This window comes from Triticum aestivum, chromosome 2B (genome assembly GCF_018294505.1).
Source record: "Triticum aestivum cultivar Chinese Spring chromosome 2B, IWGSC CS RefSeq v2.1, whole genome shotgun sequence".
Lineage (NCBI taxonomy): Eukaryota > Viridiplantae > Streptophyta > Magnoliopsida > Poales > Poaceae > Triticum > Triticum aestivum.
Genome location: NC_057798.1, coordinates 314,997,164 through 315,023,124, shown reverse-complemented (window position 1 = coordinate 315,023,124; position 25,961 = coordinate 314,997,164).

Below are 25,961 nucleotides of genomic sequence, written 5' to 3'. Positions count from 1 at the left end.
GCGAGGCATCATTGGGCTAGGCCCAAAACAATGCACAGCCACACGTGGCAGAGAAAACTGCCACAATTTGTCATATTCTTCTCTTTTACTATGCTCCTCCACCATGCGCGTTAAATGCGAGACGTGGGATTGGTGAAATGGGGAGGTTGCTGGAGTAGTGCGCCTGACAAAGTGTTGTCACTTTGAACAGTAAACAGACAGCCCCCGCGCCTTCCTCATAAGAAGGAACCCATGGAGAGCGTTGCTCATTTACCTCTTCCCATTCCAATCTATCATACACCACTGTCTTCTTTCCTCGTCCCTGCCCTTCTATATTCTTCCAAAATCTATTGTTTCGATGGAGAGGGGTAGCGGCTAAGCTCAAGCATCAGTTGTTTCCACGAGGGCTTCCCCTAGAGGCCAAGGGCGTATCTTTGTCATGGCTCCGGGCGCTGGCTCTAGTGTCCATGGAAGAGGTGCAAATCACGATGGTGGAAGGCGCGGCATCCAGAGTTGGGCTGGCCATGGCGGAATTCCCGCCCTTCCACCCCACGTGGAAGCCCACACGACGGAGACGACATATGAGTTCATCATGGAACCGCACCATTGGCCACGCAACTAGCTACAACTTCCAAACCCCTTTGCAAGGGCCACGAAAGACAACTGGCCGTCAGGCCTGTGGCTGCAGGCGGACATCTGCTGCAATGGCCCCGCTTGGGTGGTGGCCGAAATCTCCCCCAACGACTTCATGTATCTGACATGGGGTGGAAGTCATTCGCTCACTCCCGCAACCTAGGATGAGGACATCTCCGCCAATTTAGGTATGACGGGTCTGCCATGCTTTTTGTGAAATTCTTTTGGGCCCCCGACAGCAGCTTGGAGTGTTGCGGAAAGCTCGAGAAGCAGCGACGTTAACCCTTCCAGCGATGGTGAAGACGACAACAGCTCCCCAATTGTTAACAGCGAGGGTGGTGATTCTGACTAGGTGTAGATGGCTCTTTAGTTGAATCCTGAAGATGAGTAGTGCCCTAGGTACGTTCTTTTCCTTTTGCTCTTGTATCGCAGCCAATGTAACCCTGTGGGGACGTCAGAGAAACATTGTCGGGCACTTTTGACTAAATATCCACTATTTGTCGTGTTTGATGAATGTATGTTGTTTCCTTATTCAGTTTTGTTTTTGCATGATGTACACCCCATGCTATTTTGGAAACTTTCCGGTGCGCACACTTGCCGCAAGCGCTTTGAGGAACGGGTCCTTAGCAGCCTGCTAGAAATGCCGCTGTCGGCAAGGTCCCTTGGCGGTCTCATGCAGCTACATAAATTGTTTAGCGGACTCAAAACAAAATAAGAGCGTAGGTAATCACGACAAGCTTCCTCCGCGCGCATGTTCTCCATACAAAATCCAAAAACGTTCAAGCGAAAGTAGCTCTACAACAAAGAACTTGTTCGAAAAAATTTCAACTTAGCTCTTCTTTGCTATACTTCTTGTCATGGAATGCTATCTTGAACTTCATTTCTTGGTGTCCATACCATCACCCCCCTGGCAAACATGCATGCGAGGCAACCTTCTGTCCTTGGAGAAAAGTAAAGGAGAGAAAATAAAGGTATGGAACCTTGATAGTTCCTTAACATCCCTACGAGGCAAGCATATCACAACATCACAGGTAAACACATATAATTAAACATGTGAATTGACAAGAGTTGTGAAACACTTAGATTTATTTCAGTATGCATAGGGTCTGTCCCTGGCTTTGTACAAAGGATTACATGTGTTGCCCACAGACTTGTACAAAAGGTGGTTGTCGGGTGGCTGATACGTCTCCAATGTATCTATAATTTTTGATTGTTCCATGCTATTATATTATCTGTTTTGGATGTTTTATATGCATTAATATGCTATTTTATATTATTTTTGGGACTAACCTATTAACCTAGAGCCCAGTGCCAATTCCTGTTTTTTCCCTTATTTTTGAGTTTCACAGAAAAGGAATACCAAATGGAGTCCAAACAGAATGAAACCTTCATGATGATCTTTCTTGGACCAGAAGACAACCAGGAGACTTGGAGATGAAGTCAGAGGATCCACGAGGCAGCCACAAGGACGGAGGGCTCGCCTAGGGGGTAGGGCGCGCCCCCCACCCTTGTGGGCCCCCCGTGACCCTCCCGACCTAATTCTTTCGCCTATATATTCCCATATATCCCCAAACCAATAGGGGAATCCACGAGAACACTTTTCCACCGCCACAACCTTTTGTACCCGTGAGATCCCATGTAGGGGCCTTTTCCGGCGTCTTGCCGGAGGGGGATTCGACCATGGAGGGATTCTACATCAACTCTATTGCTCTTTCGATGAAGCGTGAGTAGTTTACGACAGACCTACGGGACCATAGCTAGTAGCAAGATGGCTTCTTCTCACTCTTTGATTCTCAATACCACGTTCTCCTCAATGTTCTTGGAGATTTATTCGATGTAATACTTTTTTGCGGTGTGTTTGTCGAGATCCAATGAATTGTGTATTTATGATCAACTTATCTATTAATATTATTTGAATCTTCTCTGAATTATTATATGCATGATTTGATATCTTTGTAATTCTCTTCGAACTATCGGTTTGGTTTGGCCAACTGGATTGGTTTTTCTAGCAATGGGAGAAGCTCTTAGCTTTGGGTTCAATCTTGCAGTGTCCTTTCCCAGTGACAGTAGGGGCAGCAAGGCACGTATTGTATTGTTTCCATCGAGGATAAAAATGGGGTTTTCATCATATTGCTTGAGTTAATTCCTCTACATCATGTCATCTTACTTAATGCATTACTCCGTTCTTTATTAACTTAATACTCTAGATGCATGTTGGATAGCGGTCGGTGTGTGGAGAAATAGTAGTAGATGCGGAATCATTTCAGTCTACTTGACACGGACGTGATGCCTATATTCATGATCATTGCCTTAGATATCGTCATAACTTTGCACTTTGCTATCAATTTCTTGGCAGTAATTTGTTCACCCACCGTATTATTTTCTATCTTGAGATAAGCCTCTAGTGAAACCTATGCCCCCCGGGTCTATTTTCCATCATACAAGTTTTTGATCTACTATTCTTGCAATCTTTTACTTTCCGATCTATAATCCAAAAATACCAAACATATTTACTTTATTGTTTATCTATCTCTATCAGATCTCACTGTTGCAAGTAACCGTGAAGGGATTGACAACCCCTTTATCGCGTTGGGTGCAAGTTTGTTTGATTGTCTGTGCAGATATTCGGTGATTTGTGCATTTTCTCCTACTGGATTGATAACTTGGTTCTCAAAAAGAGGGAAATACTTATCTCTACTTTGCTGCATCACCCTTTCCTCTTCAAGGGAAAAACCAATGCAAGCTCAAGAAGTAGCAAGAAGAATTTCTGGCACCGTTGCCGGGGAGATCTACGCCAAGTCAAGCATAGCAAGTACCCATCATAAACTCTCCTCTCATTTTCATCTCCCCCACTTCTAAAATGATTATCGGAAATATTTGCCTTTTCTTCGCCCCTCTTCCGTTTGTCGTCTTCATTTGCTTTCGGTTTGCTCCTTTGCTAGATAGGTTTGTTGCCATCATGTCTGAACCTGTGGAAGTTATCACTGAAAATCTTGAGGAAAAACTTTGATCTTGTTCTTTGGATCATGAAACTGCAAATCCCCCTAATTACAAAGCAAAAAAAATTCATGTGGGTGATGGTAATATTATTGGAAAAGTGTTATTCACGAGTTCTTTGAGTTTACGTGATCTATGCCTGTTAATAAAAGATCTATTCTTCTTGATACAAATTGTTATGTGGATGCCATTGTTATGCTTGTTGAGAACCTAGAAAGAAAATTTGTGCACATTCATCCTGCTTTGCAAAAAGTGTTTTATGAACTTCCCAACATTAATCATCCTATAGATAAAAAGATTGCCACTATCATTCTTATGTGTGAATTTGATTTTATAATACAAGAAGCTAGGGATATTTTTTCTTCCTATAAAAAGGATGTTGAACACCCTCCAATTGAATGTATCCTCCATGACAAAGAAACTATGCGTAGTTTGGAATCTAGGGGTTATTAATCTCATAGTGAAAACCTTAGGAGGAGAGTTCCCTATGCAGAAATCTCTCAATCTTTGTACCTTGAGGCCTATGGGGAATTTGATTGGATTACGAGGGGTATTCATGCATGATTCAATAGAGATTGGTTGAATAAAATGATGAAGGAACCCGTTAGAAACAAGATTCGTGTTCTTTATGATGATATCTATTTTATGATCCTGATTATGGGTTTATGAATGTAAAAATAACTAATCGAAGTCCTTTTCATGATATGAGTTCATCTACTAGAGGGAAAATAAAGGAAAGGATATATTTGTTAAGATGAGTATTCGAGGATTTTATGATAAAAGATTTGCATACCAAAGATGACAATACCTAGATCTATTCATGTTTTTATGCTTGTTGGGAGGCAACCCAATTTTTATTTTTTTTCTTTGCTTTTCATTCCTTTTTTGCTTTGAATAATTCATCTAGCCTCTGGTTAGATAGATATGGTGGACACTCATGGAAGAAACTTGGTTCAAGGGTTTTGGGATGCACAAGTAGTATCTCTACTTAGTACAGAAATTCTGGCTAGCAAAAGATTCTAAAAAGCAAGCACCACATGTTGGAGGATCTATAACAATATAACTTCTATACAAATATACCCAAACATAACTCATCAAGTTGTCTTCCTTGTCCAACTTCAACTAATTTGATCAACTTTTAAAATAATTAATGGGGCTCACAATCATAGAAGATGTCCAAGATAGTATATTTATATGTGAAACCTCTCTTCCTTCAATATTCTTTCATGAATTATTCAAGTGACCAATATTATGTTTGCTAACTTTGAATAACTTTACTACCTATACTTATTATATGTGAATTCATTACTCCCCATGTTACAAGCATATGAAACACATATAATTTCTGATTTTTGATATTTAATTCATTCAACCATTTACTCATGGGATATAAGTGAAGCACGAGAGTAAAGGACAAACTACTCCAAAAAGATATAAGTAAAGATAAATGACTAGTTGAATAATTATGTAGCTATGTGAAGACTCTCTCTTATTAAAGTATTTCAGATCTTAATATTTTATTCAAACAACAAGCAAGTCCTAAAAATGACGCTCCATACAAAACACATATCATGTGGTGAATAAAAATATAGCTCCAAGTAAAGTTACCGATGAACGAACATGAAAGAGGGGATGCCATCCAGGACATACCCAAGCATAGGCTCTTGGTTGTCCTTGAATATTACCTTGAGGTGCCTTGGGCATCCCCAAGCTTAGGCTCTTGCCACTTCTTATTCCATAGTCCATCGAATCTTTACCCAAAACTTGGAAACTTCACGACACAAAACTCAATAGAAAACTCATAAGCTCCGTTAGTATAATAAAGCAAATCACCACTTAGGTACTTTTGTGAACTCATTCGAAATTTATATTGGTGTTATATATACTGTATTCCAACTTCTCCATGGTTCACACCCTACGGTACTACTCATAGATTCATCAAAATAAGCAAACAACGCATGAAAAACAGAATCTGTCAAAACTAGAATAGTCTGTAGTAATCTAGAAAGTTTCCATACCTCTGTAACTCCAAAAATTATGAAAAATTAGGAAAACGTAGACAATTTGTATATCAATCATGTGTAAAAAAGTTCAGATCAAAAGCATGTTCCAATGAATTATCAAAATTCCTGGACTGAGCGCAAAAGTTTATATTTTTGCACAGAATCAAGTCAACTATCATCGACACTATCCCAAAGGCTTTACTTGGCACTTTATTGAAACAAAATCTATAAAACATGATTACTATAGTAGCTTAATCATGTGAACACACAAAAACATTAAGGGTAAATATTTGGTTTTCTCCCAACAAGCGCTTTTCTTTAATGCCTTTTTAGCTAGGCGTGATGATGTCAATAATGCTCACATAAAAGATAAGAGTTGAAACATAATGGGAGCATCATGAAGAATATGACTGACACATTTAAGTCTAACCCAATTCTTATGCATAGCGATTTTATGAGCAAACAATTTATGGGAACAAGAGTCAACTAGCATAGGAAGGCAAAACAAACAAAACTTCAAGATTTGCAACATAAAGAGAGGAAACTTGATATTATTGCAATTCCTACATGCATATATTCCTCCCTCATAATAATTTTCAGTAGCATCATGAATGAATTCAACAATATAACCACCACATAAAGCATTCGTTTCATGATCCACATGCATACAAATTTTACTACTCTCCACATAAGCAAATTTATTCTCATGAATAGTAGTGGGAGCATCATATGAAACTTGAATACTATAGATTGTTTCAACATTAAAAGAGTAATGTTCAGTAAAAGGATATTCAAAATTATGAAAATAATTATCACTACTTTTTATAACATAAGTATTCTCGCAATAATCATCATAAGTAGAAACTTTGTTCTCATCATAATGGATTGAAACCTCTTCCGAAATAGTGGAATCATTACTAAATAAAGTCATGACCTATCCAAATCCACTTTTACCATTATAATAAGATTCAACACCCTCCAAAATAGTGGGATCATTACTTCCTAAAGTTGACACTCTTCTAAACCCACTTTCTTCAATATAATCACCATAAATACGAGTCATGCTATCATCATGATAAATTTGCACATCAAAACTTGGGGGACTAAAAATATCATCTTCACTAAACATAGCATCCCTAAGCTTGGGACAAACATTAATTGCTGCAAATAAATTCTCAAGCATGTCATTTTCATCAAACATAGCATCCCCAAGGTTGTGCCTATGCATATCATAAGCATAATCACTTTCATCATTAATAGTACGAATAGCACCAATAGTATAGCAATTATTATCATCACAATTTTCTAGGTTGGTGACAAAAAGATTCTTAAGATTACAAGAAGTATCGTTATTTTCCCAGTCATAATCATCACAATGAGTAATAGGCATAACAAAATCATCCTCCGCATTTATTTTTGATTCATTCTCATGAGGTATAAAATTAATAGGAGCAACATCATTCGGGAGGGATACCTTTTTACCTTTACTTTTCCGTCTTTCCTTTTTCTTCTTCACATCATGTGTGTGTTTAATCACCTTTTTGGAGCTCCTTATTGATGAGATTTGTTGAATAGAAAGCTCCTCCTCGTTACCTGATTCATCATAAGAGAAAGTAGGAGGATATTGGGAAACCTCTTCCTTTCATTAGTATTCTATTCATCTTCTATTTGTTTTCTTGTCTTTAAGTAATTGTCAATATATGGATTCTCAATGCAATTTACAACACAATACATATAAATTAACTCTAGATCAAAATCAAGAAATCTCTTAAGGTTATATTCTGGAATATCCTTAATTATACGTTTCATTTCTTCATATCCCAGAAGAAAACTAAGTTCATTATGATGCGCAAGGGAAATCAATTCATCACAATTTTGGACATAATTCGATCATGAAACAATTTGCACTGTAGATTTAAATGACCATGTACATTGCAAAGTTCACAAGGATGGCGAAAAAATTAAATTTTTCAGCACAAAGATCTAGCCTATCTTGCAACCATTTAGTTTCTAAATACTTATGCCTCTTGCAAAATATATCTTCCATTTTTGGTATGTAACAGCAAACTCTATGCACTCCACAAAAGTTGGCATGCTTATAAGAAACATTTTATCATGACTAGTGCAACTATAATTAGTACTATGGATATTCAAAGAGTTCATACTAACAACATTGCAATCATGCTCATCATTCAAATATTTAGTGCCAAACAATTTATTGACTTCTTCTTCTAGCACTTGAGCACAATTTTCCTTTCCATCATTTTCATGAAAGACATTAAAAAGATGAAGCATATGAGGCAACCTCAATTCCATCTTTTTGTAGTTTTCTTTTATAGACTAAAATAGTGATAAAACAAGAAACTAAAAGATTCAATTACAACATCTAAAGATATACCTTCAAGCACTCACCTCCCTGGCAACGGTGCCAGAAAAGAGCTTGATGTCTACTACGCAACCTTCTTCTTGTAGACTCGTGTTGGGCCTCCAAGCCCAGAGTTTTGTAGGACAGTAGCAAATTTCCATCAAGTGGATGACCTAAGGTTTATCAATCCATGGGAGGCTTAGGATGAAGATGGTCTCTCTCAAACAACAATGCAACAAAATAACAAAGAGTCTCTTGTGTGCCCAACACACCCAATACAATGGTAAATTGTATAGGTGCAATAGTTCGGCGAAGATATGGTGATACAAGTGTAATATGGATGGTAGATATAGGTTTTTCTAATCTGAAAATATAAAAACAGCAAGGTAGCAAGGGATAAAAGTGAGCGAAAACGGTATCGCAATGCTTGGAAACAAGGCCTAGGGTTCATACTTTCACTAGTGCAAGTTCTCTCAACAATGATAACATAATTGGATCACATAACAATCCCTCAACGTGCAACAAAGTCACTCCAAAGTTCTTATCACAGAGAACATAAGATGAAATTGCTTGTAGGGTACGAAACCACCTCAAAGTTATTCTTTCCGATCAATCCATTGGGCTATTCCTATAAGTGTCACAAACAGCCCTATAGTTCGTAGTAAAATAACACCACATGACACACATCAATTAAACCTCAATGTCACCTAGATACTCCAGTGTCACCACAAGTATATGTGGGTTAATTATACGATATGCATCACACAATCTCAGATTCATAATATTCAATCCAAGACAAAGAACTTCATGGGCATCCCAAGGTTTCTACCATAGAAATGAATATGAAAACATGCATCAACCCCTATGCATAGATTACCCCAATGTCACCACGGTAATCCGCAAGTTGATAACCAAAACATACATCAAGTGGATCAACAAAACATCCCATTGTCACCATGTATATCCCATCGCAAGACATACATCAAGTGCTCTCAGATCCAAAGATTCAATCCGACATATAAAAACCTCAAAGAAAAATACTCAATTAATCACAAGGTACAAAGGGAGAAACATCATATGATCCAACTATAATAGCAAAGCTCGCGGTACATCAAGATCGTGCCAAATCAACTACACGAGAGAGAGAGAGAGAGGGAGAGAGAGAGAGAGAGAGAGAGAGAGAGAGGGAGAGAGAGAGAGATCAAACACATAGCTACGGGTACATACACTCAGCCCCTAGGGTGAACTACTGCCTCCTCATCATGGAGAGCGCCGGAGTCATGAAGGTGGCCACCGGTGATGGTTTCCCCCTCCGGCAGGGTGCCGGAATAGGCTCCCAAATGATATTTCGTGGTTATAGAGGCTTGCGGCGGCGGAACTCCCGATCTAGGTTTATTTCTGGGGGTTTCTATATTTTTAGGAATTGTTGGCGTCGAGAACAAGTCAGGGGGGTTCACGAGGAGCCCAGAAGACCGGAGGGCGCACCCTAGGGGGTGCCTCCACCCTTGTGGATGACTTGGGACTCTTCTGGCCCAACTATTTTGCTTCGGGGGCTTCTTCTGGTCCATAAAAAATCATTGTAAATTTTCAGCTCGTTTAGACTCCGTTTTATATTCCTTTTCTACAAAACTTAAAAACAAGGAAAAAACAAAAACTGGCACTGGGCTCTAGGTCAATAGGTTAGTCCCAAAAATAATATAAAATAGCATATAAATGCATATAAATGCATATAAAATATCCAAGATGGATAATATAATAGCATGGAACAATGAAAAATTATAGATATGTTGGAGACGTATCACTCGCGCTGCTGCTACTACTGCTCCGTCTCTCGCTCGCACTATGGCTCTGCTCTTGCTGTCAGTCGCGTTGCTACTCTACTCTTGCTTTCATTGTTGTTGCAGCTCTACTCTGCTCTTGATTTCGGTCGCGCTGCTGCTATGCTATTGATCTCATTCGTGTTCCTGCTCCGCTCTTGCTCTCATTCGTGTTGCTGCTCTTCTCTGCTCTTGCTCTCGCTCACACTGCTGCTACTTCTGCTACTGCCGCTACACGACATGCGGCAGCTACAGGAGTTGCTTCTTTAGCACTTGCTCACAATGCTGTTGCACGAGCTTCTCTGTGCTAGTCCGTTCCTTGCTCGAGCGGCTGCTGATTTAGATCACTGCTTCTCTGCTACTAGTGCTCGAACGCCCTCAACTTCTATTGTAGTGCTCTGCTACTAGTTCAATCAGTTTCATTAGTAAAATTAAGTTTCGACAATAAAATTCAGTTTTGACTTTGAAGTTCAGTTTCTTCAGGTAAGTTCGGAGTCAGCAGTATTTACAGCATCCATGGGAGCGGTCGCAGCATGGCCGATGCATTTTACATCTAGCACTTTTTAGTGATGTATTTTACATCATCTATTGCAGATGCTATTAGACTCCCACTTCAAATTAACGTTTTCCGTCTTGTCCTGATTCAGCCTTGTCGTCGTACACCTCAACGGAGCTGCTCCAATGATGGAACCATCTATCACAGTGGAGCAATACCGTCGGTGCCGTCTCCAGAGGCCTCAGATCTTCTTCGACGCCTCCGACAGTCACCATCCTCCACGTCGAACCCAATGATGCTGAGGTTGACAAGGCTACGCCAAAGAGGTTGTACACTCATCACATCACTTTGTTACTCTACATTAGTGTTGATCCCTCAGGGATCCTTTGGTTCAAAGCAGTTGCAAATCTAGAAAGAAATGAACCTTGGTCACAAAGTTAACAGGGAGAAAACTAAATGCTCTTTTTAACCACAATTTGAATCGGTTTAGCAAGATAGCCTTTATATGATATTCATGCGGACCAAATAAGCTCACAAATATTTCGAGGGCAGGCTTCTGCCTATTGAAGACTGCCTACTAGAATCGCCACTGGTTCAAACAAAAAGTAAAGGGAAACATAGGAATTGGAAACTTTACTATGGTACTACTATTCGTGCATTTGGTTAGAAGGAATGGACCAAAGCAAAACTGGAGGATTTTTTCCTTTGGCATCTCTTTCAAAGAGAAAATGTAGCAATTTTAATATCCACTTGGGCATCCTATTGAAATTACTATGCAGGAAGAACAGGACTAAGTGCATTACTGGCATAATACGATTCTTATTTTACATTTTCATTTGGTTTGACTTTAATTTGACCATGTTTCTCCATTCATGTGTTCTTCTAATTCATGTGAACTAAATACCCAGGTTGACATAAATCCTTTGTTTGCAAATGCTCTGCTTTGCACGTCCATTCCTCTCCTATTTGATGCGGAGCATCCTACGGACAACACCATGTCAAGAGTCCGTTTGACAAGTAACACGTGTGACATCGACTTCACATACATAAAGGTGAATCATCTCCTTTACACGTGCTCACTTGACCCCTTCGAGGATGGTATACTACTTGACACTTCTCACATGTGCATGCATAGGTATTATTGGAGCACCACGGACGAGCAGTGCGAGCACAAGAGTACAATTACACCATCCGCGAGGGAAGTGTGGAAGAGAAGGAAGAAGAAGCATGCACAAGCTCCAGGAAAGCCCGGAATGTTCGGCCGCCTACCCGGAACTTCCGACGCCTGGAACTTCCGGCCCTGCTACGCCGAAGCCCTCCAGAGCGTGCCAACTCTCTAGATAGCCCGGACCTTTGCCCGGAACCTCCGGTGCCCGGACCTTCCGACCGTCCCCGGAACTTCCGACCCTGCGTGTGCACAGACACTCGGGCCGAATCCCATGTACCCTTTTGCCCCTCACTTACCTGTTCGTGGCTACCACTATATATACACACACCCTCCTCCATTCTAGGGTTAGCATAGGTTTAGCTCATTTTAGAGATAGAGATTTGCTCATCCATGTGGTTCTCCTCCATCAAGAGACCGTGGCCTCTACGAAGAACATCCATGCTTGGATTCAAGACCCCTCACGGGAAGACCCTCGTGGACTCAAGGCCTCCTCACGGAGATGAACTAGTTACCGTTTGTATCACCTTTTGTTGACTTTGGATTGCATATCTCTCTTTGTGTTCATGTATCTAGCACACGTGTGATCGTTTCTCGTTGATTTGAGTGATTCCTCTCATTTCCCCTCGTGTTCTTCGTGTTCGTTGTGGGATCCCCTCCATTTTGTGGAACATCGGCCTTAGGGTTTCCACCCTACATCATCTTGGTATCATGAGCCATGTTGATCACGAATTTAGAGCCCCATACCCCTCGTTTTCTAGCCTAATTTTGTTGATTTCGTCCTATATTTGAAAATCCACACCAAAAATAGCCCCGATTTTTTTTGATTTGTTGGTTTTGATGATGTTTTGTTGATTTTGATCCATTGGTTTGTTGTGTTTCAAGTGGATATAGCCTTCCCCATATTTTCCCCACTTTCCATCCACAAAAACATCTCAATTTTGACCTTGGAAATCGAGTTTTCCGCCCCCACAGTCATATCTGGAATTTAGGGTTCGTCCCGGAAGAAATTCCATGACACCCGGAACTTCCGCGCCCCGAAACTTCCGTCCATACCCCGGAACTTCCGGCCTAACTAAAGAGTTTACCCAAAATCCCTTGGCTTCCCCGATACTTTTTCCGCGACCCCTGGAACTTCTGGCCTAACCAGAGACTTTATCCGAAATTTCAGCATCAGCCTCTTTCACCGTTTTGGTCACAACTTTTCGCTTTGAACTCCGATTTGAATGTTCCTTGGCTCGTTTTGAAGCTATCGACATGCCCAAGGTCCTCACATTGGTTTCACCACCTTTTGACTCCATCTAATATTTGGGACTTTGGCATCTTTGCATAGGGCCTTCACCACATCATCTGCATTACCACCGCCGACTTCCGCAACCTAACCCATTTTGTCCACCATAGCATTAGTGGTTGCTTGAGTAGTGATTCGAGTCTCCTAAGGTGTTTCGGCTACTTAGGGACTGTTACTTATTCATCAACCACCACTATAACTTCCTCATAACCTTGCCCACCATACACTTCCGCCACCTCAACTTAACCCAATTTTGTTTGAGCTTGTTTGAGTGTTGGTTTGTGTCTCCAAAGGTGTTTCGGCTACTTAGGGACCGTGACTTCAACTCCGACAAGGTGTATAGCCCCACCATACCCTTCCGCCACATTAACCATTTTGACCGGGTTTCCACCAATACTTCCGCAACCACCACCACTCTTTTGCTACCACCATTTGACATTTGCCTTTAAGATTTTGAGTTCACGGTTTTTCTGTTTCCTAAGTTGTTCCGGCTAATTAGGGACGGGTCTACATCATCTTCGTATCTACATCAAGAACACAACCACTCATCATCACCACGGACGGTAACCTCCATATCATCTTGGTACCGTGGTATCCCGTCATTGTACATTCTTGCCATTGCATTGATAGCCCCTAGCGCATTGCCTATCGAGACTAGCCATTGAGTATTGCTAGCAACATTACTTGTGCACATTAGTGATCATCGATCTACACCTTCCTTTGCATACGTACCATATCATATTGGTATCATCTTGGTATCATATTATCTCTTGTGTAACAAGTTTATTCCCGCATATACACAATTGTCACTACTAGAATCAGAAGATTTGTCGTCTGCCACTTCTTTGCCGTGTGCTAACGGATGGCAAAGAATGTCATTGCCATCAATCACGAGAAAACGGACGGAAAAGTGGTAGCAGACGGCAAAGTAATGTTTTGCCATCAGCCATTATTTTGCCGTCCGCAAGCGGACGGCAAAGCTTCTTTGTCATCTGCTAGCAGACAGCAAAGAGGGTGTTTAGCCCACTAGCTATTAAGCCCTAACGGGCTCCCTCTTTGCCATCCGCCAGCAGACGACAAAGAGGTCGTTGCCATCAGCTTGCGGATGGCAAAGGCGACACGGACGACAACACATCAAAATAAGATAACGGCCCGCACACCCGCCGTTGCCATCTCTCTTTCTCCTCCTCTCCTCTCTGCCCAACGAGATCCGTGCCGCCCGTCGCCCCACACCACCCCGCCGCCCCCACCGGCCCACCATCTCTCCGTTGCTGCCCCCTCCCTGCCTTCCCACCCCCCTCCCGAGCCTCCCCGCCGCAGCCACCGGTGGACCGCCCCCGAGGAGCGCCGCCCGTCGCCGCCCCCTCCTCGCCCCAATTCCACCATGCCCCATCGCCGCCCCCTCACCCATCACCGCCCCCACGGTGAGCCCCTGCCACCCTGTTTATATATATATATATATATATATTCTGTTTTTTAGTTTTGTTAGTTTTTAGGTTCAATTAATTAAGGTTTTTTAGTTAAGTTTTAGGTTTAATTTGTTTAGGCTATTTAGTTTAGGTTTAATTTGTTTAGGTTATTTAGTTCAGTTAGTTTAGGTTTAATTAGTTCAGGTTATTTAGTTTAGGTTGAATTTGTTTAGGTTAATTAGTTTAGTTAGTTTAGGTTATTTAGTTTAGTTAGTTTAAGTTTAATTAGTTTAGGTTATTTAGTTTAGGTTTAGTTTGTTTAGGTTAATTAGTTTAATTAATTAGGTTATTTAGTTTACTTACTTTAGGTTGTTTAGTTTAGTTAGTTTAGATTTAATTGGTTTTGGTTTTCTAGTTTAGTTAGTTTAGGTTTAACCAGTCTAGGTTATTAGTTTAATTAGTTTAGGTTTTTTAGTTTAGTGTCGAGGGTCAAGGGGTCGAGGTGTCGGGAGTGTCGTGCCGAGGGTCGAGGGGGCGGGGTGTCAGGGTGTCGTGTCGAGGGTCGAGGTGTCGGGGTGTCGTGTCGATGATCGAGGGGTCGGGGTGTCATGTCGAGGGGTCGGGGTGTCAGGGGTGTCATGTCGAGGGTCGAGAGGTTGGGGTTTCAAGGTGTCTTGTCGAGGGTCAAAGGGTCGGGGTGTCGTGTCGAGGGTCGAGGGGTCTGGGAGTCGTGTCGAGGGTCGAGGGGTTAGGGTGTCGTGTCGAGGGGTCGGGGTGTCGGGGGTGTCATGTCGAGGGTCGAGGGGTCGGGGTGTCAGGGTGTCGTGTCGAGGGTCGAGGGGTCGGGGTGTCGTGTCGAGGGTCAAGGGGTCGGCGAGTCGTGTCGAGGGAATTAGGGGCTGGCCTATTTGGCAGATTTGCCGTCAGCCAGCAGACGGCAAAGGCCTTTGCATCTTTGTCGTCTGCTGGCTGACGGCAAAGCACGCCGTTAACCACGTAACGGACCTGAACTGCCACGTGTGCCATCCAAGGTCTTTGCTGTCTGTCAGCGGACGTCAAAGCCTTCTTCATATTTTCCGTCCGCCAGTAGACGGCAAAGAGGCATTTACCGTAGCCTATTCAGCCGGACATGTTGTCATCTACTGGCTGATGGCAAAGGTCTTTGCTGTCCGCCATGTGTGCCTTTGCCGTCAGCCGTGGCGGACGACAAAGTTCCTGATTCCAGTAGTGTGTTATCTTGGTTTGTGCATTCCGCATAGTGGCCACAAAAAAATAGAAAGAGAATAAGATCTTAAGCAAAGAAAAAGATTGAACAAAGAGCTTGTAAGCAATAGCCATAGCATTGCCACATTGGACATCATATACCATCATTGATCATCTTGGATCATCGTGTGCGAAACATCGGGAACCATACATACATAGCATACTTGGAATAGAATGTCGATACATTTTGCATCTTACAGGTTGTGCACAAGTTTCGTATCCGCCTATTGAGCAATCATGCTAGCGTCTCTCTGGAGTTGTGCAACACGAGAGTTTTTCTTGGATTCCACATTTTGTTCTCATTCCTTGGTTGCACGACCCCATCTATCTATCCGTGTGTGTGTGTGTGTTTCCGTGTGCCACTGTCATGGGGAACCACGGCCACATATGGGGCCATGAGCCCCTTTTGGTTGGGGGGGGGGATGGGCATGTTGCACAAAGAATAGAGAAGCATAACACAACATGACAAAGATCACATGGGTAGTTTTTACCCAGGTTCGAGCCGCCGCGAGGCGTAAAACCCTACTCCTGCTTTGGTGGATTGATGGTGGATAATGGTGGAGAACATGGCACTCTTGCCCAACACAGTTGCCTCGGGGCGAGAGTAGCTACGCGTGTATGAATGTGCGAGGGTCCAAATCCTTTCTATGGTTGCCATGGGCCTCCTTTTATAGATCAAGGGGTCATCCTAGTGGCAAATCGGTCTTTACATACTGATTAGATAGCAAACAGTGCTATCATACTGAACTCTGCAAATGGATAGAGTGCATTAAATGCGCCGCTTAGTGTCATATCACAGCGTGGCCGGCAAACCTTGTCGGGCTGTTTTGCCAGCTTTGTGCCTGCTTTCTTGACACGTCTCTGGACAGGTGTCATATGGAGGTATTTTCTGTAGGATGTGGCTGCCATGTGGCACGAAGCAGCCACTTAGTCATTTAGGAGCTTGACACCGCACCGATCGATGACTTGCGTCGCTGTGAGGTGGTGCGGTTTGCCTCCGCAAGTCCCGGCAGGCCTGCCGGGATGATCTGGAGGCTTACTTCCGGGGCAACCCCATCCTTCGCCAGGCTCGCCTGCCCAGCAAGGGAGGTTTTTCCCTTAGTGATATCTTGCCTTCTCTTGTTTGACTTGGTCTTCTCGACCAACTCTCTGATTCCTCAAAAGAGCTGATCCCTTCATGCTTGATCTGATCTTGGTGTTCTAATCTTGTTCTTAGGCATGTGCACCATCTGCGCAATGGACCCAGGGTTTGTTTCACCGACAAGAGCCCCCGGGCCTGGCCCGAACGCGCTATCGGGCCTCGTCGAGGTAGGTCCTAACCAATGCATAGGCAGGAGCGTAGCAGTGGCTCGCCATTTTGAGATCTTCTTCCCTTCTTCATTAACCTGAGCCCAGGTCAGTTTCCGGTTCTCCCGCGCGACATGTTATGCCAATTGTAGTGGGGCCACTCTTGTAATGGCCCGTGGATGACTTTAATGCATGGGTGAGTAACTACCAATTCACTCTTCCCACCACGACATTATCCTTAGCCACGTATGATGCATCCATAAAATGGGGTAGGTAACAGAGGCACGTGGTGCGGGACAACATCAAGGCAGGAGGCCCGGCCTTCATGCACTACAGATATCAGGCACTTTGCTGTCGGCCATGGCTGACAGCAAAGGCATGCCTGGCGGACGGCAAAGGCCTTTGCCATCAGCCAGCAGACGGCACCACATCCGGCTGAATGAACTACGGCAAAGGGCACGTAGCCGTCTGCTGGTAGACGGAAAAGATGCAAAGGTCTTTGTCGTCTGCTAGTAGACGGCAAAGGGCATGGATAACAGAGGTTAGGGTTAAGTCCATTAAGGGGTTAATGGCGTGCTTTGTCGTTTGCTGGCAGACAGGAAAGACCTTTGCATCTTTGTCGTCTGCCAGCAGATGGCAAAGTGCCTAAATAGGCCAGCCCAGGTGCCCCCCCCAGGTAGTTGTCACGTGGCTTGCTATGCCGTCTGCTGGTAGACGGCGAAGATGTAAAGGTCTTTGAAGTCTTCCAGCATTGACAAAGCAACCATATAGGCCAGCCCAATGCCCCAGGTTGCACAAGTAGCTGCCACGTTGCAGCTTTGTCGTTCGCTGGCAAACGACAAACCTCTTTGTCGTCTGCCAGCAGACATCGAAGTGCGTGTATTGCCCCTGTTTTTTCTATTTTTTTCTTAAATTCAATCAATTTCACATATACATACCAAATCTGCAAGCTTCCGTGATCTAAAGCAAATCTGCAAATTGGGAAAGAAGAAAGTTAGAAGAAGAAGAAGAAGAAGAAGAAGAAGAAATGTTTCTCTCTTTCTTTTTCTCCTCTTCTTTATCTTCTTCTTCTTCTAACTAAGGTAACCTAGGTAATTGTGCCATTTTTAGCTAACTAAGCATACTAAGTCATTTTGGAGGAAAAAATGCTAAGTGCGGGTCATTTTAGAGCTAATCTAGGTAAATAGGTCATTTGGAGCTAAGTAAGGTTATCATGTCATTTTTTCAAGGACAATAACCTAAGTATATGTCATTTTGGAGCTAAACCAAGGTTATTATGCCATTTTTGACCTAAGTATGCTAAGTATGTCATAAATGAACTAAAGAAGCTAAATATAGGTCATTTTTAGCTAACCTAGGTAGTTATGCCATTTTTGAGCCAACTAAGCCTATTTATTCATTTTGGAGGACAAAATGGTAAGTGTAGGTCATTATAGAGCTATCATAGTTAACATCGGTCATTTTGGAGCTAGGTAAGGTTATTTTGTCATTTTGGCGGAAAATAAACTAATTATATGACTGTTTGGAGCTAAACCAAGGTTATTATGCCATTTTTGACGTAAATATTCTAAGTATGTCATAAATGAACTAAAGAAGCTAAGTATAGGTCATTTTTTAGCTAACCTAGGTAGTTATGCCATTTTTGAGCTAACTAAGCCTATTTATTCATTTTGGAGGACAAAATGGTAAGTGTAGGTCATTTTAGAGCTATCCTAGTTAAAATCGGTCATTTTGGAGCTAGGTACGGTTATTTTGTCATTTTGGAGGAAAATAAACTAATTATATGACAGTTTGGAGCTAAACCAAGGTTATTATGCCATTTTTTTACCTAAGTAAGGTAATTATGTCATAAATGAACTAGCTAACCTAAGTATAGATCATTATTGAGCTATCTTAGGTAGTTATGCCATTTTTAGCTAACTAAGCATATTAAGTCATTTTGGTGGAAAAAAATGCTAACTATAGGCCATTTTATAGCTATCCTAGGTAAAATATGTCATTTTGGAGCTAAGTAATGTTATTATGTCAATTTTGAGAAAAATAAGCTAAGTATAGGTCATTTATTAAGCTAAGTATGCATTTGTTAAGCAAAACACTTGGGAAAACTTACCATCATCACGGACGTGAAGGACCGCTCGGGCTTGCGCCAGTGGCAGACGGAGAAGGATCGGTCGATGCTTGTTGGGAGGCATGCTGGAGCAAAGATCATTTGCCATGTGTCGTTAGCATGATGCAACTCAAATGTGAATACTAGTAACTAATGACCATTCAAATGAAACTCACCGTGGGTGCTAATACCAATCTGGGGCATCGGTGGAGGGGTCTGACCGTTGCTCTGGCACACAGACTGCACATTTTGTTTTCACGAGTCAGTCATATTAGTTAGTACTGAAACAGACATTACGTGCATGATTTGGCTAATATGCAGGAGAAACTTACCACGAGGAGCTCGTATAGGGCCCGGTGAGATGCGCCGGTCCGGTTCCTCTCCTCCTCTAACAGCCTAGCCATCCTCTCCTCCGTGTCCCTCTCCCTCTCTGTCGCCTGCCTGTTTGCGTCCGCCAAAAGCTCCTTGGCCCTAGCCTCGATGGCGAGCTCCATTGGTCGTGGACAGGGCCTAAATTGGATACATTTGTTTTGCTTACAAATGAAGGGCCTAGCTTGGAGAAGGATGAACATTGGAGCAGGAACAAGCATGGAGAGGACGGCATGCGCAAGGGGAACAAGAACAGAGTTACAAGTGATGATTTCAGGACGTTGAAGCCACCATAATGAGTGCATGAAGCCTTGGATGAAATATACAAGATGCTACTTCATAATTTTCGTCCACATGCTATTCTAGGTGACACGTCACCTTATTATTGGGCCAGGCCCATGTAATTTTGAAATACTGGGTTATAGGCTGTTTTTAGAGTCCGTATGTGTGGGGAAACAAGAGTTAGGGTTGGTTTCGGACCCCTCCATCACGGGCCACGAAATTCCCCCCTATTCCTCCATATATACAACCCTTAGGGCATCATTTAGACTTTGGGGTTTTGTTTAGATTAAAAATTTGTCATAACTGCAACTTCGCGTACTTCATTTGTGTTCAATGACCAGACCAAGATGTCACAGAACCCCATCTTGATCAATAAAGCTTTCATCTTATATTTGCAATATCCAGATTGCAATCTCAGTTTCTTGCTTGTTCTTCGTTTGCTCTTAGGAAATCGAGCCTCGAGGTCAGGTTGATCGTGCTCCAGTGTGGTCAATAACCTCTCGGAGTTGGTTTAGCGATTGCTAAGGCGCGATGTCCTCGCACGTACGTAGTCGGATCGTCAAAATCTACTCTTCCAAAACGATAATCACCATCTCATTGAAAGACAGGACACCTTTGCCTCTATCACCTTGGCCTTCTTGTATGGGGCAGTATGGGCCACGGCATAGAGGACGAAAACCCCTGGCACCTCCTTCTTCTTGTGTCACACCTAAGAGAGAGGAACAAAATATTAGTTAAGGGCTAAAGCTAGCATGAATAATGAAATTGTATGAATCGTGAAGCAAACCACATACCCAATTATCCCATACTCAAACAGGTTGGAGCTCCCTTGATGGTGTGGCACACCTTGCATTTGGGCATGCTTATCCTTGGCCTTGTTGTGGACGGCAAGCCATTGGGGAGAGAATCACTCATCCACCAATGACTCCCAATAGTCCATCCTATCCGCACACCATCTTGGGGGCACCTAAGTTAGTCAAGAGAAATTTCAGCGCTACACCTATGAATCAAATCAAGAAAGCTAAATACAAAGCCTTAAAAACTGGTAATTGCCTTCATGTATTTCTCCTTACTTAGAAACTTGACGTGACGCTTCGTCTTGAACCTCTTAATACCAGTCGAGGCGTAGTAGTCTCGAACTATGACGCCCGGAACCGACGCTCCAAAGGCCTTCTATTTATTTCATTGTTGCTGCATGTTTTATTTGCTTGTTGCATTTCATCATGGCATCATTTGCATTGCATCGGTAGTCCTCCGCTGCCGCCATCATCTCCCACCTCGGTATCCTCCCATTCCTCCATGTTGAGTATCATGATTATTAGGAAAGACGAGATAGACTATGATTTGTTCTGGCTTGTCTTGTACTCCAAGTTGATCATTGTACTCCTATATATATGCCCACGAGGCTCAAGCAATATGACAACTATTCCACCAAATCATTCTCTCCCTTCTAACATGTTATCAGCCTAATCGATCCTAAACCCTAGCCGTCGCCGCATCCGCACCCGCGCGCCGCCCCCGGGACGGTCGGCCTCCATGACTGCCGCCGAGGGCCGCGCCGCCTGTACCTAGGGTTCCTCCGCCGGCCGTATTAGCTGGCTGCCCTAGAGAGTCTTTTTCCCGATCCCTTGATCCGGGTTTCTCTCTCTTGCCGGTCGATTTGCTCGGCGTCTACTTTTTGGTTTTCTGATCCACTGGATCGGTTTGCGTCGCCCACCACCGCTGTTGACCCCCATGCGCCTCTACTCCGACACCGGCATGACCGAACGGCCCCTTCACTGACCCAGCGGCCCCTCACGACCGTCGTCCGCGCACTGCCCCCGCCCGTCGATCTACACCAGCCGTCACCGCCTTGCTCCCACCGGGACACCTGCATCGCCCCGACCCGGCGGCCTCGCTCCATGCGACGGTAGATCATAGCCGCCATTCGCGCGCTGGCCCGCCCATCGATCGACGTCACCTGCCCCCGCCGTGTCTGCACGGCGGCCTGGCGGTCTACCTTGTCGGCCTCGTCCTCGACTGCGTCATGCTTGTGGGATGCCTCAACTCGGGCGCAGCTGCTCTGTTGGTCGCTCGAGCCTCACTGTCCGGGTGCCGGTGCTGACATGCTCGTCCACACGACGTCCCACGCCGTCCGTCATTGCCGGCCTCATCCCGGACTCCGCCGCCACCACGTCTCCAACGAGCGGCGTCCCAAACCTCGCGCGCGATCGACTTGATCACCCCCTCGCCGCTGCAATCCACCCCATCTATGCCGCGTGACCAACCTGGCCCGTCGGTTGCGCGCGGCTCTGCAGGTCCCGTGAATATTGTCCCCGAGTTTAGCGTGCCCCTCCGCCGATCGAGCAACGGGCTGCCGCTACGTCGCCCCGTCTGGCCGCAGCGCCGCCGCCCCGTCATTCTCCTCGTGGCTGCATCGACTCGTGCATCGCCGCTGCGTCGCCCCTACGGGTCGTAGTGCCACGATAGGCGATCCCAGCCGCCGCCCCGAGGCCGTCCCCGCGGTTGCACCGTCCCACGCTCCGCCACTGCATCGCCCCTTTGGGCCGTAGCACCGCGGCCCGCGGTCCCCGCCGCCGCCCCAAGGTCTTCTTGTCGTCGCCCCGACCTGCCCGCCGCCACTGCATCACCCTTCGGGCTGTAGCGGCGTGGCCCGCGGTCCACTCCGCCGTCACGATGCGTCGACCTCCCGTGGTACGCGCCGCGCCATCTCCCTTGGCGCGGGAACGCCATTGTCTATACCGGTCTTCGTCACGCTGTCAGGGTTCTTCGCCTACTTTGAGCATCCCCGCCGTGCTCCTAATCTTGCCTCCGCCACCGTCAGGCCGCCGGTGCTACTCTTCTTCGGCCGTCGCTGCCGCTACCCTCATAGCCACCACAGCCGCGCGTTCACCCCCTCTGTTGTCGTCCAGCACCAGCCCGTCACCAGCGTCGCCGTCATCTACCCCGACCGCTTCATCTACTTCAACAACCGCAGGCGACATTGGCCCCACGCCGATTGGTGCCGCAACCGTCGTCGAGTCCTTATCTGCTGGCCTCTCCGACTTCTTCGACATGGCGTACAGCTCGTGCAGGTCCCAGTCTACGCATGCCCGGTGCTGGCAACACCGCCGCGTGCCTTCGTCCATGACGTGTCCCCGGGTCTGGCAGGCCTGGTGCGGCGCTTCATCAACTTCGTCTTTGTCCATCTACGCATGCCCGGTGCTGGCAACACCGACGCATGCCTTCGTCTACGATGTGTCCCCGTGATTGGCAACCCCGACGTGACGCGTCGTCAACATCGTCTACTTCCTGGCGCACGCCCATGACTAACTCGGCGCCTCCTTGCGCCCGCGGATCCACGGTGACTTCCTCGAAACCGGCTACCCCGACTCGACATCGACCACGGAATTCTTCGCATGGCTACCTCGACCACGGCTCCACCACCCACGCTCTCGGCTACATCGACAAACGGCACAAAGGGCTACCGCCTACTTGAGCAACCTCATCGGTTTTCACTCCAACCACGACTCTGCGATGCATCGACCGTTACGACTATGGGGGGTGTCCGTTAGTTTGCCTTTAGATTCTTCTCCAGTCTCATCGTATGCGTCACTACCATTGTGACTGCGGGGAATGTTGAGTATCGTGATTATTAGAAAAGACGAGATAGACTAGGATTTGTTCTGGCTTGTCTTGTACTCAAAATAAATCATTGTACTCCTATATATATACCAACGAGGCTCAAGCAATACGACAACTATTGCACCAAATCTCTCTCTCCCTTCTAACGCTCCACACGCACACGCAGCAACCAGTGTTGGATCCCGCCCCGAACCAGCTTCTGCCCAAGCCTCCGCCGACGTGCGACACGAGCAGCCAGCGTCCGTGACCTGTCTGCTTCACACCGAGACCGGAGCCTCCTCCCGCAGGCCCGTGCGTGTGCCCCTGGCCACCTCAAGCCGGAGCTCGCCAGCCGCATCGATCTGCCACGAGCAGCAGCAGAGCAGATGAGCTCCGCTTCCATTCACCCTTCCCTTCCTTCCCCCTGTTCCTTCCCTCTCCCCTCACATCTCGTTCCCTCTCTCTGTTTTCCTCGCAGGAGCCCACCATGGGGGAACTTCAAGCAGCTTCGCCCCGGGCCTCCCACTCCTTGATCTCCCCCAAGACCGGCCGGATCCATCTTCTCTCGCCTGTATCCACCCGTCCGCTCCATCCCGCTACTCGCCGGAGCCCCACGCATCTCCGTCATTGTCGTTGACTGCGTGCGGACACAGCCCCTGCGTCCTCTGCTGCCTCCTCGAACGAGAGCCTCGCCCGCACTCCTCTTCCCCGCGCCATGGACCCGTGCCCAGCCTTCCTTCCCTGTGCCGTTCCTCGCGCGCTAGACCTCCCCAACCTCGCTGGAGCCCCGCAGGTCACCAACCCTTCCTCTCCTTCGGTTCTTCCTTTGTTGTTCTCTCGCTCACATCTCTCTCGACTTCTCTCTCTGTCTTCGCTGCAACTAGCAGCCTTGACCACCGATTGGAGATGCCTCACCTGCCTTGCTCGCACCCGGCTCCAGCCGCTGCTGCCCTACCGACCTCCGCCTGTCGCGCGATCCCGCTGAAGCCGCGCCAAGTTCTGCCGCTGCCCTGCATTGGTGCGTCTCGGTGATCCAGTGGTGCCCCATCCCCTTGTTCGCCCCTGCCCGCGCCCCGTTGACCGTGCCAGAGCAGCAACACCTCGTCCACTCGTCGTCTTCGCCGCCCGTGGGCCTCCCCTGCCCCACGTCCTACATCCGCCCCCAGCCGGCCTCACCTTACCTCCGAACTGGGCCATGGCCAATGGTGAGAAACCCCCCAGCCTCCCCTATGCACTTTTGGGCCTGCCAGTTTCGGCCTGTTGCATTTTTTTCCTGCCTCTGCGAATTTGCTAATCAACCGGATAGCTGCAGTTTTTACAAAAAAAATCCCTTAAGTTCATGCATTAATAACTTCATAAACATGCATCGGAATTAAACAAACTTTACATGTAAAATGCCTAGAATTTCATCTAGTTTAATAATTTGCAACTATCATGTTTAAAATGTTTAAATTTCTATTTGCATTTAGTTTTCCATAAATGCCATGTTAAAATGATTTATTTCATAATTAAATAATCGTAGCTCCGAATTAAATAAGCTTTATATTTAAATGGGGTAGAAAAATGCATAGATTAACATAATGCATTTTATTTTCCTATTTAACAACTCTAAATATGGTTTAGGGCAGAACAGTATCAAATTCAAATATGCACATGAGGATTTTCCGGAATTATTGTTTGTTATTTCCGCCCTCATTTAAACTTGCTTAGATAGGTAGCTTTGTCTTGTCTCAACTCTTGCCATTTTAACCAACTTTTAAAATTGTTGTGTACATAACCGGGATCAAACTAAATATTTGAATGTGGTGTTTCGTATGCAACTAGTTGCGTATTGAGCTCCTCTTAATTTGTAGCATTATTTGTTGCACTTTCCTATGTCATGCATATTTAAACTTGACATGCATCATACTTGTTTGTGCATCATGCCATGTTTATGCTTGTGCATTTATCATGTTGTTTTCTTCTTTTGGGTGTTGCTTCTTAGTTCTGATGATGTTGCGGTTGTGAGGATTTGTTCGACTACTCCCGTTCGTCTACTTCATTGACTCGTTCTCCTTCCTAGCATGATCCCATGCAAGATGATCACTAATGTTAAGGCATGTCTCTCTCTAAGGAGTTTTGGTGATTGATGACAATGCTTTTGCAGACTAATGTGTACGTTGAGTATTTCAGAGATTCATTCATTGGTATGAGACGATTCCTTCCCCTCAGAGTTTTAAGTGAAGATGGCGTAGTTTCTCTCGTTTCGGTTTTGGTGGACTTGATTCAAAGGAGTCACTGTACTATCAAGAGGGGGTTCGCATTGAAAAAGGTTAGGGTGGAATCAACACATAGACATCTCCTTTGCACCCATTGGTCCTTCCCGCTTCAATGGAGGATCTTTCATTGCCTCTTTTTGTGAGCTTGTTATAGTCCTAGTGGTAGTACTACTGCTCCCAGTGGAAGTATCGCTCAAGAGCCACAAGTGGAAGTACCGCTCGGTAGCGGTAGTACCGCACTGGCGGTAGTATCGCTGCCCAGTGGTAGTACCGCCAGTGGCCTCTCAGCCGTAGCGCCGTTGAGGTGTTGTGCTACTACCGTCTCGACTCGAAGTGTCGCCTCTCGTGTCGGGTTTTGCGGCACTAGCAGCGGCAGTAAAGGCAGTAGTACCGCCCCTACCACCGCTGCTAGTATCGCCCTGGGTCTAGATCTCGTTCTGCCTCAGGTCTCTCCCTGTCTACACGGTAGTACCATGAGGGGGAGCTGTAGTACCGCTGCTCCCAGCAGTTGTACTGCTACCCCCAGCGGTAGTGCCGCTCTATGCGGGCTGAATGAGGGGTACCGGTTGGTTTTCTTCTCCAACTATAAAAGGAGGTCTTCTTCTCCAAGTTGATTTACTGATGAGGACATGATTAC